Source organism: Phocoena sinus, chromosome 9 (genome assembly GCF_008692025.1).
Source record: "Phocoena sinus isolate mPhoSin1 chromosome 9, mPhoSin1.pri, whole genome shotgun sequence".
Classification (NCBI taxonomy): Eukaryota; Metazoa; Chordata; class Mammalia; order Artiodactyla; family Phocoenidae; genus Phocoena; species Phocoena sinus.
Genome location: NC_045771.1, coordinates 42,594,879 through 42,609,995, shown reverse-complemented (window position 1 = coordinate 42,609,995; position 15,117 = coordinate 42,594,879).

Below are 15,117 nucleotides of genomic sequence, written 5' to 3'. Positions count from 1 at the left end.
TTTCTTATATTTTCTCCATTCTATTTCCAAGATTTTGGATCATCTTTACTATCATTAATCTGAATTCTTTTTCAGGTAGACTGCCTATTTCCTCTTCATTTGTTAGGTCTGGTGGGTTTTTATCTTGCTCCTTCATCTGCTGTGTGTTTCTCTGTCTTCTCATTTTGCTTAACTTACTGTGTTTGGGGTCTCCTTTTCTCAGGCTGCAGGTTCGTAGTTCCCATTGTTTTCTGTGTCTGTTCCCAGTGGCTAAGGTTGGTTCAGTGGGTTGTGTAGGCTTCCTAGTACAAGGGGCTAGTGCCTGTGTTCTGGTGGATGAGGCTGGATCTTGTCTCTCGGGTGGGCAGGTCCACATCTGGTGGTGTGTTTTGGAGTGTCTGTGGCCTTTTTATGCCTTTAGGCAGCCTCTCTGCTAACGGATGGGGTTGTGCTTCTGTCCTGCTAGTTGTTTGGCATAGGGTGTCCAGCACTGTAGCTTGCTGGTCGTTGAGTGGAACTGGGTCTTGGCGTTGAGATGGAGATCTGTGGGAGATTTTCGCCATTTGATATTACGTGGAGCTGGGAGGTCTCTTGTGGACCAGTGTCCTGAACTTGGCTCTCCCACCTCAGAGGCACAGCCCTGACACCTGGTCATGTGGCTGTAGCTAGGAGGCCTCAGTTCCTTGCCACATGGGTCTCTCCTTAGGGTTGCTTGAGTGTCGTCATGACAAGGCAGCTGGCTTACCCCAGGATGAGTGATCCGGCCCGCAGTCCCCAGGACTGTCGCTGCTTTGGCTGCTGCGGCCCCTCCGGAGCTGGCAGCCTCAGTGAGCCCGCCCTCCCCTCGGGCTCCAGGGCAGTTCAGTGACGGCGGAGGGAAGAGCTATAATTTCAATTTTGTTTTCTTCTTGCTTCTAACCCCTGCCAACCACTGATCTTTGTACCGTTTCCATAGTTTTGCCTTTTCCAGAATGTTATATAGTTGAGATCATTCAGTATGTAGCCTTTTCAGATTGGCTTCTTTTACTTAGTAATATGCATTTAAGCTTCCTCCATGTCTTTTCATGACTTGATAGTTCATTTCTTCTTAGCACTGAATAATAATCCATTGTCTAGATGTACCACAGTTTATTCATCCATTCACCTACTGAAGGACATCTTGGTTTTCTCCACATCTAGGTGATTATGAATAAAGCTGCTGTATATTCTTATGTGAGTTTTTGTGTGAACAGTTTTCATCATCTGCTTAGATACCAATAAGCACAACTGCTGGATCATATAGGAATATGCCTAGTTTTGTAGGAAACTGCCAGACTGTCTTCCAAAGTGGCTGTGCCATTTTGCATTCCTATCAGCAATGAAGGAGAGTTTCTGATACTCCACATCTTTGCCAACATTTGGTGTTGTCAGTGTTTTGTATTTTGGCCATCTAATAGGTGTGTATTGGTATCTCATTATTGTTTTAATTTGCATTTCCCTAGTGACATATGATATGGATTATCTTTTCATATGCTTTTTTTGTCAGCTGTATATCTTCTTTGGTGAGCATTATTTTATTATTCTAATGACTGTTCTTAAATTTTTATGAACATCTGTGGAAATGTATTAATTTCTTAAATTATAAAAGCAACACAAATTGTTATAAAGTTACAGCAGAATGGAAGTCTAAACAGTAAAAGTGAAAGTCCATTACAACCCCTGGAAATGTTCTTAATGAATATTACACTTTCAGATTTATTGATGCATAAATAAGTGTGATTTTCTGAATAAATATGACTATACTGTACATATGGACTATACTGTACATATGGAATAATATTTTTAAGTTTATTTTGCTTTTCCTGTCTACCACCACAAATTTTTGTTTAGTTAAAATCATATTTAATTTTAGTTTAAGACTGTTTACTTTTGATTTCATATTTTGCCTCAGTATTTCCTAACAATTGCCTCAAGTTCACAACCATATTACAATCCTTTAGCCGTTGTTTTTAGTTATCTTTGCTTATCACCAACCCTTTTATCTCAAGTCTTCCTCTTTGTTCATTTTGTTTTGATGAAGAACTTCCTTGCATTTATTTTTGAAAATTGAAGATACATTTATTTTACCATACACATTAAGTGACAATGTCATATTCTTCTAGCATCCTGTGTTGAAAAAATAAAGTTGGACAGTGATCAAAAGGTAGTTCCTTCGTAAATAATTCATTCCTTTATTTTCAGGATGAGTTAAGAAATTTGGGGGGATATGTCTAAATAAACATATTTTTTCAATATTTTTGCTCAGCAGTCAATAGTGAAGTCCCAAGTCTTTATTCATCTCAATTATCCTGTATTGTTTCCTTTATTGTTTCCCCTTCTCCAGTCTGTTATCTCTTTCTTCATTTTATATTAAACGGATCTTCTAAATATATCCTCTAAGTCTTTCTTTGTCATATTTTTATTTCTTTGTTTATTGTTCTATTTTATGGAAAATTTCTTTGCTTTTTATTCCATATCTCTAATTTGGCCTTTGGGTGATCCATTTTAATTACTTAAATTTCATGCATTTCTTTTGAGCAGTTGTTTCCTTATTCTTTGATTTCTTCTTTAAAAATAGCACCTTACAGTACCTTGTTCTTCAGGAGCAAAACATCCTCCTGAAAATTTTGGAGGTTGCTAATTAGAATTTTTAAAGTTCACTTTCAAATATTATATCTTTCGTTTTCTTCAGAATTGTTCTTTCTGCCTGTTCATCTTGACTCTTTCTTTGCTACCCTTGGTTTTTCTCAGATGTTTGGTGATCTTTCATTGCTCATTTAAATTTATAAATGAAAGACTTGGATGATGAGTGTTTGAGGTTGGCATGGATTTCCTTTTTTGTGCATATCTGTTTTCATAATAGGTTTCTCCCCGATTGGAAGGAATAAGGAGTAGATGGGCCTGCTGACAGGCATGTTTCTTTTTAGAGTGGATGAGGGAGGCAAATTGGGGTTCCACACACTTATCAAAATAAGGAAGATTTTTACCTTGATACTAGAATACTTCAGTGTTTTCATTCCTAGAAAAACTCTTTTTAATCCTACTTACCTTCCCTGCATGATCATTATGTAGGACGAGAATTTTCCAGAGCTCTGTTCTACTTTTCTCTCTTTCCAAACTCAAAAAGTGTTAGGACACCCTCTTCCCACAGCCCCTAAAGGTGGACTTTCCACCATGGAAAGTATTCTCAAGGCTTTGTCCTGGAGACAAACACCTAGCCTCCCTGTACGTATGCAGGAGTGGATGGGGACTACAGACCAAGCTGCTCATCAAACAGTCCCTTAATTGTCCTGAGCATTGCCCCATGGCCAGGATTTGATTGTATTCTCTGCATTTGAAGATTCTAAAACTCTTGGGGTGAACAACTCTCTTCTCAGCAGCCTTTTCCCCTTCCTGTTTTGTGTATAGTTTATTCTACTCTGGTTTCTCTATCAATCTGATCTTATTAGTTTTCTAACTTCTAGAAATTCTCCCAAACGTATGTTCTACTGGTGATATCATTTCCTGTTCCCCAGGTTGTTATAAATTTATTTTTCAATTACATATTTTGTGTCATTTCAAATAGACTTTGGCAGAGAGAGGAGGTACATGTGTGTACTTAGCCTGCCATATTAAAATGGAAGTCTTCACCTATTTTTGATCCACGGTTAAGGTTCTACAGGCTAATCAAATGTAATCCGTCACCAGTATGTAGATGCTAATTTAAATTATCTTTTAGTTTCTAAATGAAATCCCTCAAGCAGGAATTTTATCCTAGGATTCATGGATCCCTAGAGATCAATTAGCCCCTGTGCTCCTAAATAATCTCTAGGGGATTATAGGAGAAAAAACTAGAATAAAGCCCTTTGAAAATATTTTTTCATTGGCTACTTAAAATGGCAATGGACAATTAATGAAAGATAAATAAAATCTAAAACTGCACATATCATTCAGGAAAACTTTATGTAAGGTAACATTTCCCCAACATTATATTATGAGAAAATTTAACATACAGAAAAGTTGAAAGAATTGTACAGGAAACACCCATATACTCACTTAGTTTGGACAATTACAGTTAACTCTGTTTGCTTTATCTCAGATCTATCCATTCCTCTATCCATCAGTAAATTCTTCTTTCCTTTCTGATGAACCTCCAAGGAAGTGGCAGCCATTAGTGCACTTTAAAAGGTACTTTTAAAATAGCAGTACATTTTTTCCTGATTTTCCTTCCTTTCATTTCCTTTCTCTCTTTTTATCATCATATTCTCATGACACTAATAGGTGAGTTTCTCTCTGTATGTAATGTTCTTGTCTGCTTGGTTAGCTAATTGGGTGGGTGTTTAGACATGCAAACCAGATTGGCTGCTTTAAGGACAAACAGAAAGCTCACCTTTTCTGCAAAGACTTCTTTAATTGAATGGGTTGACAATCCGGATTTTCTCCTGTGATCTTGGATCATTTTGGCAGGTCTCTGCTATTTATCAGATTGGTATTGTGATTCTTCCTTTATATGAGTGTCACCCCCTTTGACTATAGGATCCTATATGTGTATGCCTGTGTGTGTTTATGGTTGTGGGGGACAGTGGGTTAGAGGCGGGGTCTTGTTCATCTCTGTTCAATAGTTGAAACAGTTCCTAGAACATACTAAATGAATAAGTCAGTTGGTGAGGAAATGAGTCAGTGCTTGCCCACTCTGACTAGACAAATCAGTTCAAAATTGTTTTTATGATCATTGCTTTTTTAATTAATTTATCAGGTTAAATGAGAATGATTGCTTTGCTTAAGACTATTTGCAATCTACATGATCGATATGGTTTGGTGTAGTTCTTAAAGTAGGTGAGAAGATGGTCAAAGTAAGGCTCCTTACATCATTCCAGACTCAAAGTCAAGAGTAGGTATCACTATGCAAAAATGGAATCTGTCAAGTTATAATCTCAGATTCCTGGACAAACCTAATGTCATCTTTATTTTGCTTTGCTAGTGTCATCAGAAACTCGTCACAGGCACGGGTGGACCCTGGGTGGTGCACATGTGCAATAGCGTGCCATGGTGCCGTCTCGCAGGGCATCCGCACACATGGGTTTCCTCTCCAGCAGGCAGTGCTGCCCTGATTGCTCTTTGACCTGAGGAATTTCTGAGAGATCTGGAAAGAAACCAGAGTGCGGGGCCCCAGATCTGTCTGTCCTCAAAGCCCGTGCTTCTGACCGCTGCTCATCACACCAGCTACAGTTTTGTTAAGTCCTACATGAGAAACCAGGCTCAGAGAGGTGAAGTCACTTGCCCAAGATCACACAGCAAGTAAATGGTAGACCTGGCATTCAAATCCAGAGCCTGAGCTCTTAACCTCACATTATAGTTATCATTTGGATTTTCAGATGATCTTTGACAGGAATCAAAGCTCTTTGAGAAATGGCTGATTCTGGATTTGGTCAAGAAATGTACAAAGATGAGACCAGAGAGCACACAGCAGAAGCAAGAAGAACTACAATCCTGCAGCCAGTGGAACGAAAACCACATTCACAGAAAGATAGACAAAATAAAAAGGAAGAGGACTGTGTACCAGATGAAGGAACAAGCTAAAACCCCAGAAAAACAACTAAATGAAGTGGAGATAGGCAACCTTCCAGAAAAAGAATTCAGAACAATGATAGTGAAGATGATCCAGGACCTCGGAAAAAGAATGAGGCAAAGATCAAGAAATTGCGAGAAATGTTTAACAAACACCTAGAAGAATTAAAGAGCAAACAAACAGAGATGAGCAATACAATAACTGAAATGAGAAATACACTGGAAGGAATCAATAGCAGAATAACTGAGGCAGAAGAACGGATAAATGACCTGGAAGACAGAATGGTGGAATTCACTGCTGCAGACAGAATAAAGAAAAAAGAATGAAAAGAAATGAAGACAGCCTAAGAGACTTCTGGGACAACATTAAATACAACAACATTTGCATTTTCGGGGTCCCAGAAAGAAGAGAAAGGACCCAAGAAAATATTTGAAGAGATTATAGTCGTAAACTTCCCTAACATGGGAAAGGAAATAGTCACCCAAGACCAGGAAGTGCACAGAGTCCCATACAGGATAAAACCAAGGGGAAGCATGCCAAGACACATAGTAATCAAATTGACAAAAATTAAAAAGAGAAAAATTATTAAAAGCAACAAGGGAAAAATGACAAATAACATAAAAGGGAACTCCCATAACGTTAACAGCTGATTTCTCAGAAGAAACTCTACAAGCCAGAAGGGAGTGGCATAATATGTTTAAAGTGATGAAAGGGAAGAACCTACAACCAAGATTGCTCTACCCAGCAAGGAGCTCATTCAGATATGACAGAGAAATCAAAAGCTTTACAGGTAAGCAAAAGCTAAGAGAATTCAGCACCACCAAACCAGCTCTACAACAAATGCTAAAGGAACTTCTCTAAGTGGGAAACACAAGAGAAGAAAAGGACCTACAAAAGCAAACCCAAAACAATTAAGAAAATGGTCATAGGAACAGACATAGCAATAATTACCTTAAATGTGAATGGATTAAATGCTTCAACCAAAAGACACAGGCTTGCTGAATGGATACAAAAACAAGACCATATATAAGCTGTCTACAAGAGACCCACTTCAGACCTAGGGACACATACTGACTGAAAGTGAGGGGATAGAAAAAGATATTCCATGCAATGGAAATCAGAAAAAAGCTGGAGTAGCAATACTCATATCAGATAAAATAGACATAAAATAAAGAATGTTGTAAGAGACAAAGAAGGACACTACATAATGATCAAGGGATCAATCCAAGAAGAAGATATAACAATTATAAATGCACCCACCATAGGATCACCTCAATACATAAGGCAACTGTTAACAGCTATAAAAGAGGAAATCGACAGTAACACAATAATAGTGGGGGACTTTATCACCTCACTTACAACAATGGACAGATCATCCAGAAAATTAATAAGGAAACACTGGCTTTAAATGACACAATAGGCCAGATAGATTTAGTTGATATTTATATGACATTCCATCCAAAAACAGCAGATTACACTTTCTTCTCAAGTGCACACGGAACATCTTCAGGAGAGATCACATCTTGGGTTACAAATCAAGCATCAGTAAATTTAAGAAAATTGAAATCATATCAAGCATCTTTTCTGACCACAACACTATGAGATTAGAAATCAATTACAGGGAAAAAAACATAAAAAACAGAAACACATGGAGGCTAAACAATACATTATTGAATAACCAAAAGATCACTGAAGAAATCAAAGAGGAAATCAAAAAATACCTAGAGACAAGTGACAACAAAAAAACAATGATCCAAAACCTATGGGATGCAGCAAAAGCAGTTCTAAGAGGGAAGTTTATAGAAATACAGTCCTACCTGAAAAACAAGAAAAATCTCAAATAAACAATCTAACCTTACACCTAAAGGAATTAGAGAAAGAAGAACAAGTAAAACCTGAAGTTAGTAGAAGGAAAGAAATCATTAAGATCAAAGCAGAAATAAATGAAATAGAAACAAAGAAAACAATAGCAAAGATCAATAAAACTAAAAGCTGGTTCTTTGAGAAGATAAACAAAATTGATGAGCCTTTAGCCAGACTCTTCAAGAAAAAGAGGGAGAGGACTCAAATCAATAAAATTAGAAATGAAAAAGGAGAAGTTACAATGGACACTGCAAAAATACAAAGCATCCTAAGAGACTACTACAAGCAACTCTATGCCAATAAAATGGACAACCTGGAAGAAATGGACAAATTCTTAGAAAGGTTTAACCTTCCAAGACTGAACCAGGAATAAACAGAAAACACGAACAGACCAATCACAAGTAATGAAATTGAAACTGTGATTAATAATCTTCCAACAAACAAAAGTCCAGGACCAGATGGTTTCCCAGGTGAATTCTATCAAACATTTAGAGAAGAGCCAACAACCATTCTTCTCAAACTCTTCCAAAAAACTGCAGAGGAAGGAACACTCCCCAACTCATTCTATGAGGCCACCATCACCCTGATACCAAAACCAGACAGAGATACTAGAAAAAAAGAAAATTACAGACCAATATCACTGATGAATATAGATGCAAAAATCCTCAACAAAATACTAGCAAACAGAATCCAACAACACATTAAAAGGATCATACACCATGATCAAGTGGGATTTACCCCAGGGATGTGAGGATTCTTCAATATATGCAAATCAATCAATGTGAAACACCATATTAACAAATTGAAGAATAAGAACCATATGATCATCTCAATAGATGCAGAAAAAGTTTTTGACAAAATTCAACACCCATTTATGATCAAAACTCTCCAGAAAGTGGGCACAGAGGGAACCTATATGAACATAATAAAGGGCATATATAACAAACCCACAGCAAACATCATTCTCAATGGTGAAAAATGGAAAGTATTTCCTCTAAGATCAGGAGCAAGACAAGGATGTCCACTCTCACCACTGTTATTCAGCATAGTTTTGGAAGTCCTAGCCATGGCAATCAGAGAAGAAAAAGAAACAAAAGGAATCTAAATTGGAAAAGAAGAAGTAAAACTGTTGCTGTTTGCAGATGACATACTATACATAGAGAATCCTAAAGATGCCACCAGAAAACTACTAGAGCTAATCAGTGAATTTGGTAAAATTGCAGGATACAAAATTAATGCACAGAAATGTCTTGCATTCCTATACACTAACAATGAAAGATCAGAAAGAGAAATTAAGGAAACACTCCCATTCACCATTGCAACAAAAATAATAAAACAGCTAGGAATAAACCTATGTAAAGAGGTAAAAGTCCTGTACACAAAACTATAAGACACTGATGAAAGAAATCAAAGATGACACAAACAGGTCGAGAGATACACCATGTTCTTAGATTGGAAGAATTAATATTGTGAAAATGACTGTACTATCCAAAGCAATCTACAGATTCAATGCAATCCCTATCAAATTACCAATAGCATTTTTTTTTTTTAATTGCGGTACACGGGCCTGTCACTGCTGTGGCCTCTTCTGTTGCGGAGCACAGGCTCTGGACGCGCAGGCTCAGTGGCCATGGCTCACGGGCCCAGCCGCTCCGTGGCATGTGGGATCCTCCCGGACCGGGGCATGAACCTGTGTCCCCTGCATCAGCAGGTGGACTCTCAACCACTGCGCCACCAGGGAAGCCCCCAATAGCATTTTTTTTACAGACCTAGAACAAAAAATCTTAAAATTTGTCTGGAGACACAAAAGATCCCGAATAGCCAAAGCAATCTTGAGGGAAAAAAGTGGAGCTGGAGGAATCAGACTCCCTGACTTCAGACTATACTACAAAACTACAGTAATCAAGACAATATGGTACTGGCACAAAAACGAAAATATAGATCAATAGGATAGAAAGCCCAGAGGTAAACCCAGGCACCTATGGTCAACTAATTTATGACAAAGGAGGCAAGGATATACAATGGAGAAAAGACAGTGTCTTCAATAAGTAGTAGTGGGAAAACTTGTACATGTAAAAGCTACATGTAAAAGAATGAAATTAGAACACTCCCTAACACCATACACAAAAATAAACTCAAAATGGATAAAACACCTAAATGTAAGACCAGACGCTATAAAACTCTTAGAGGAAAACATAGGAAGAATACTCTTTGACATAAATCACAGCAAGATCTTTTTTGACCCACCTCCTATAGTAATGGGAGTAAAACCAAAAATAAACAAATGGGACCTAATGAAACTTAAAAGCTTTTGCACAGCAAAGGAAGCTATAAACAAGATGAAAAGACAACCCTCAGAATGGCAGAAAATATTTTCAAACGAATCAATGGACAAAGGATTAATCTCCAAAATATATAAACAGCTCCTGCAGCTCAATATTAAAAAAACAACCCACCCAATCAAAAAATGGGCAGAAAGCCTAACAGACATTTCTCTAATGAAGACATACAGATGTCCAAGAGGCACATGTAAAGCCACTCAACATCACTAATTATTAGAGAAATGCAAATCAAAACTACCATGAGGTTTCACCTCACACCGGTTAGAATAGGCATAATCAGAAAATCTGCAAACAACAAATGCTGGAGAGGGTGTGGAGAAAAGGGAAGCCTCTTGCGCTGTTGGTGGGAATGTAAATTGATACAGCCACTATGGAGAACAGTATGGAGGTTCCTTAGAAAACTAAAAATAGAATTACCATATGACCCAGCAATCCCACTACTGGGCATATACCCAGAGAAAACCATAATTCAAAAAGACACATGCACCCCAATCTTCATTGCAGCAGTATTTACAATAGCCAGGTCATGGAAGCAACCTAAATGCCCATCGACAGATGAATGGATAAAGAAGTTGTGGTACATATATACAGTGGTATATTAGCCATAAAGAGGAACGAAATTGGGTCCCTTGTAGAGATGTGGATGGATCTAGAGACTGTCATACAGAGTGAAGTAAGTCAGAAAGAGAAAAACAAATGTCGTATATTAACTCATACATGTGCAATCTAGAAAAATGGTACAGATGAACCAGTTTGCAAGGCAGATATAGAGACACAGATGTATAGAACAAACGTATGGACACCATGATGGAAAGCGGGCTGGGAGGGTGGTGGAGGGATGAACTGGGAGATTTGGATTGACATATATACACTAATATGTATAAAATAGCTAACTAATAACCTGTATAAAAAATAAAATTAAAAAGAAAAGAAATTAGTCACAGTTTTTTCATTGAGAATAACACACATCATACCATCGTAAAGACGTTGCTTATGATGTTTACTTTTTTCCATTTTTAGAAATTTTCCCAAGATTAATTTTAGTAACTGATCTAACAATTCCCATCTCAGTAGTGGGAATAAAATCTTGCATCTTGACCCATATCCTCTGTATGTCATGACTTCCTTTGAGCTTACGTTATTCAAGAGCCAGCCCCACAAAGAAACGCAGGGCATGCGTTTAATAGGAACCAACATTTTTTGTTGAAGTATGATGTGCTTGGCACTGTACTAGGCAGTTTACATTGGTTATTTTTGTCTAAAGTGGCCTCCAATGGAGGGAAAATTGGATTAGCTGGCTGAAATCACTCACTTGAACTGTCTACATGGCTACTGGTCATTGGCTGCTTGCTGATTTGAGGCTAAGGAACTTTTTCTCCTCTTTAATGTTTGTCTTCGTGATTTAACATCATGCTCAAGAGCAGTGCTAGAGGCCAAGCAAGGCCCTCAGGGGATACTGGGCTCACATCAGTATTTACTTTTAAAAAGTGAAAGTGCTTCAGAGAGTGCCCTGGTGGGCAAGACCTGGGGAAGACCTCTTGGGTCCAGCTTTTTCTTTTGTTCAAGTCATAGATCCCTGATCTTTTAGCCAAAGGACACAGACCCTTTCCCCCTCTTTCTCCTTGCTCTCCACAGGCAGCCTACAGCCCTTTGGTAGCCCTGGGAGTTTATTTGACCAGATGTAACAAATACGGCTTAGCAGGGGATTAAAGTGTAATTTACCTGGAAGAACACCACAGTCTGGAGTCTTTTTTGAGCCCAGTACACCTGCAGGAACGTCCCAGAAGCCTGCCTCTGTCTTGTGGGACCAACTCACCTCCCAGGCACCACTGGGTGGCTGGGTTCCCCAGGATGCCACTTTAGGACAGTCTGTGCTTGTGGGAGCAGATAAGTGAGCTTAGAGGGGCCTTTTATCAGCTTCTGTGTTCACAGAGGCCAGATGATCTTCAAGGAGTTGCTTAGAGATTTAAAACACTGATGTGACAAGGATACTTTGATTCCAGTGTTCCAGCCCTCTCCCTGCAGCCAGTGTTTATGTAAACTTGAAAAAACCTGCCACTACTGTTCATCGCCCTCGTTTTTCAACCGTAATGGTAATGACATTCCAAGGGCTGGGAGAGATTTAGCATCCTTCAAGTCTGGGGTTAGATTCTGCCTCAGACATGGCATTGGAGTGTTGTAGTCCAGCTCTTGGGAGCACAGGCAGAGCGGACTGCAGGAAACAAGGGAGACTGCTCTCAGATGGAGTTTTGAAATCAGACTCCCAGAAAGCTTTAATTTGTGTATTGATTATTGTTGTATATGCAAAATTCTGACTTAAAAGATGACTTAAAAGACTCGAAGTCTCTTTTTGCTTTAATATATGAATCAAAATTCAAGAACTAGAAGTCATGACTTTCTCGCTGCACCCTGCGGTCTCTTTCCCAAGCCTCCTCTATTTTCCCTCACTCCTCTTCCCTCTCAAACTCAGATCCTCTCCTCTCTCTCTTTTTTAAAATACTTATTTATTTATTTATTTATTTGGCTGCACCAGGTCTTAGTTGTGGCACACGGGATCTTCGTTGCCACGTTCAAGGATCTTTAGTTGCGGCATGTGGGCTGTTAGTTATGGCATGCAGGATCTAGCTCCCTGACCAGGGATTGAACCCAGACTCCCTGCGTTGGAAGCGTGGAGTCTTAACCACTAGGACCACCAGTGAAGTCCCATTTCCAATAGCAAAGATGGGACTCTGTGAAGGAGAGAGACTTATCCCATCAGTACAGATGACAAACCAAAACAACAGAAGGGAATATTAAGAACTGAGACTCTCCCCCTCCAATCAAGGACATATGCTTGCCCTTTGGTCAGCTTGAAGTGCCTCTCCCCGCCATCCACTTCTAAGGGGCCTTAAATGTCCCTACCATCATCTATTTTTCTTTCTCAGTCAGTCTTTCCTGTAAGAAACCTCAATCAGTCAATCCCTATTCCTACTTTCCTGTAAGAGTAAAGGGAAAAACAAAAAGATTTTGGATGGGGAAACAGAGTTTTGTATGTGAGAATACAATTTTTTTGTCGCTTTTCGCTCCTTTTCCCTAATGAAGGCCCTAATGAAGGATGAAGTTGGCGGGCACCAGGAGACCATATCCTGGTCTTGAGTATCTCAGCCACTTCTTGGGCAGTTCTCTGATCTCTGTTTGGCACCCTCAGTGCCTCTGAAGCCTGGCCCTGGCGTGGTGCTTTGGAGAGCCCTTCCTTCAGGCTGATCATTGGAATGGTGCCGAGGGCTGTGAGCACAGTCACACAGACGAAAGGAACTGGATCCTGTTCCTGGAATCCAGAGCAAGGATCCTGATGGAGACTTTTTCTTCCTCTTGAAGGCTGAGCCTCTGGCAGTCTCCTTTTCCATCTGTCCAGGAAAGCCATCTTTCAACAAATAGAGTTTTAGGAGCTTTTATCCTGCTCTTGCATCCAAGAGCTGGCCCAGAGCACAGCTCTTGGCTTTTCTCAAAACCAGCTCTGTTTGGGAACATGAACTCCATAGGGTTTAGTATATGGATACCGGCATTTTTCAACTTACCGATCTTAAGTAGAAATTTAGGGACAGATGCAGGTTTTGTGAGGCTTGGAAGCTTGCACATGACATTTTGAAACCACCAACCTGATGGGAGGTGTGATGAAGTAGCAGATAGAGTGGAAAGAGACAGCAATCTTGCAAATTGGGTTAAAATGTCTTCAGCAACTTAAAAAACAAACAACATGTGACCATGCGAGCACATTACCAGTGGTCATCCAAGGCCTAGGAAGGAGCCTGTGCAAATGAGGAGCCCTGTAGTCCGTGCTTCATTACCTTCATTGTAAATTTGCCTCTGTAGGAATGTTTTCCTCTTAAAAAAATGAAAACACATCCTTCTTGTCCCCCGAACCATATTATTTTATGTTTCTAAAAATGCTTTTAAAGTGATTTGTGCGCAATTTGACAATGTATCAGTAGCCTAAAAATATTCACGTTTTATCCCAGTAATTCTCCTTTTGGCAATCTAGTGTAAGAAAATTAACTAGCTTAATGGAACAGCCTTATGGTCTATTGCAGCATTATTTATAATAACAAAAAAAATGGGTAAACTTTAATGACTAACAACATGGGAATGACAAAGTACAATATTATATATTCACCTGTTGGAATATTATACCATTAGTGCCAATGACTTTTCTTTACAAAATGCCTATAATAATCTGGGAAAATGCTAATATACTAATATTATCAGAAAATAGCAGTGCACAAAACTTATATAAACAGTGTATATAAACAGCCAATTGATAACATTGTCTTTGAATTTCCAGCTCTTTGGAAATATTCTTGTGTTACACACATCTGAACCCCTTGGATCTTTGGAATTTCGAAAATTGAGGACCAACACTGATCACACTAGAAAAAAGTCTCATTTTAAAATATCCTCTGATTTTATATTGTTTTTTAAAGATAATTCTTGGGACTTCCCTGGTGGCGCAGTGGTTAAGAATCCACCTGCCAGTGCAGGGGACATGGGTTCAAGCCCTGGTCCAGGAAGATCCCACATGCCGTGGAGCAACTAAGCCTGTGCGCCACAACTACTGAGCCTATGCTCTAGAGCCTGTGAGCCACAACTGCTGAGCCTGTGTGCCTAGAGCCTGTGCTGCACAACAAGAGAAGCCACCACAATGAGAAGCCCGTGCGCTGCAAGGAAGAGTAGCCTCTGCTCACGGCAACTAGAGAAAACCTGTGCACAGCAACAAAGACCCAACTCAGCCAAAAATAAATTAATTAATTAAAAAAACACTTTAAAGTTAATTCTCGATACTAATGGGAAAATGATGAAATCAGCACTTTTATTTATTGCTGATTGAAGAATAATAAACAACATTTTTGGACAGTATTTGGGCAATATTAATCAAAAGCCTTAAATGTATTCATACCCTTTGACACAGTAATCCCAATTCTGAGCATCATTAGTAGCAGATGCTGTACTGCTGTGCATAGAAAATGCAAGAGTCTATAGATTTGGATTAATCAGTGAGCGTAACAAGGTGGCTGTGTATACGTGTCAACATTCAAACTATTATGAAAATCAATTGTATAGATTGTTAGAAAATGAAATTTAAAAAATATATCATTTACAATAGGATAAAAATAACATCAAATACCTACAGATATGTCTAATGTGAGATATTCAGGGCTATTACCCAGAAAACTATAAAATACTATTGCAAGAGATTAGAGAAGAGCTAAATAAATGGAACTGTACTATGTTCGTGGATTGGAAAACTAAATATTTTTAGAAGATGTGTATTCTTTCCCTACCAAACCGATCTATAGATTCAGTGCAATCCCAAGCAAAATCTCATTGTTT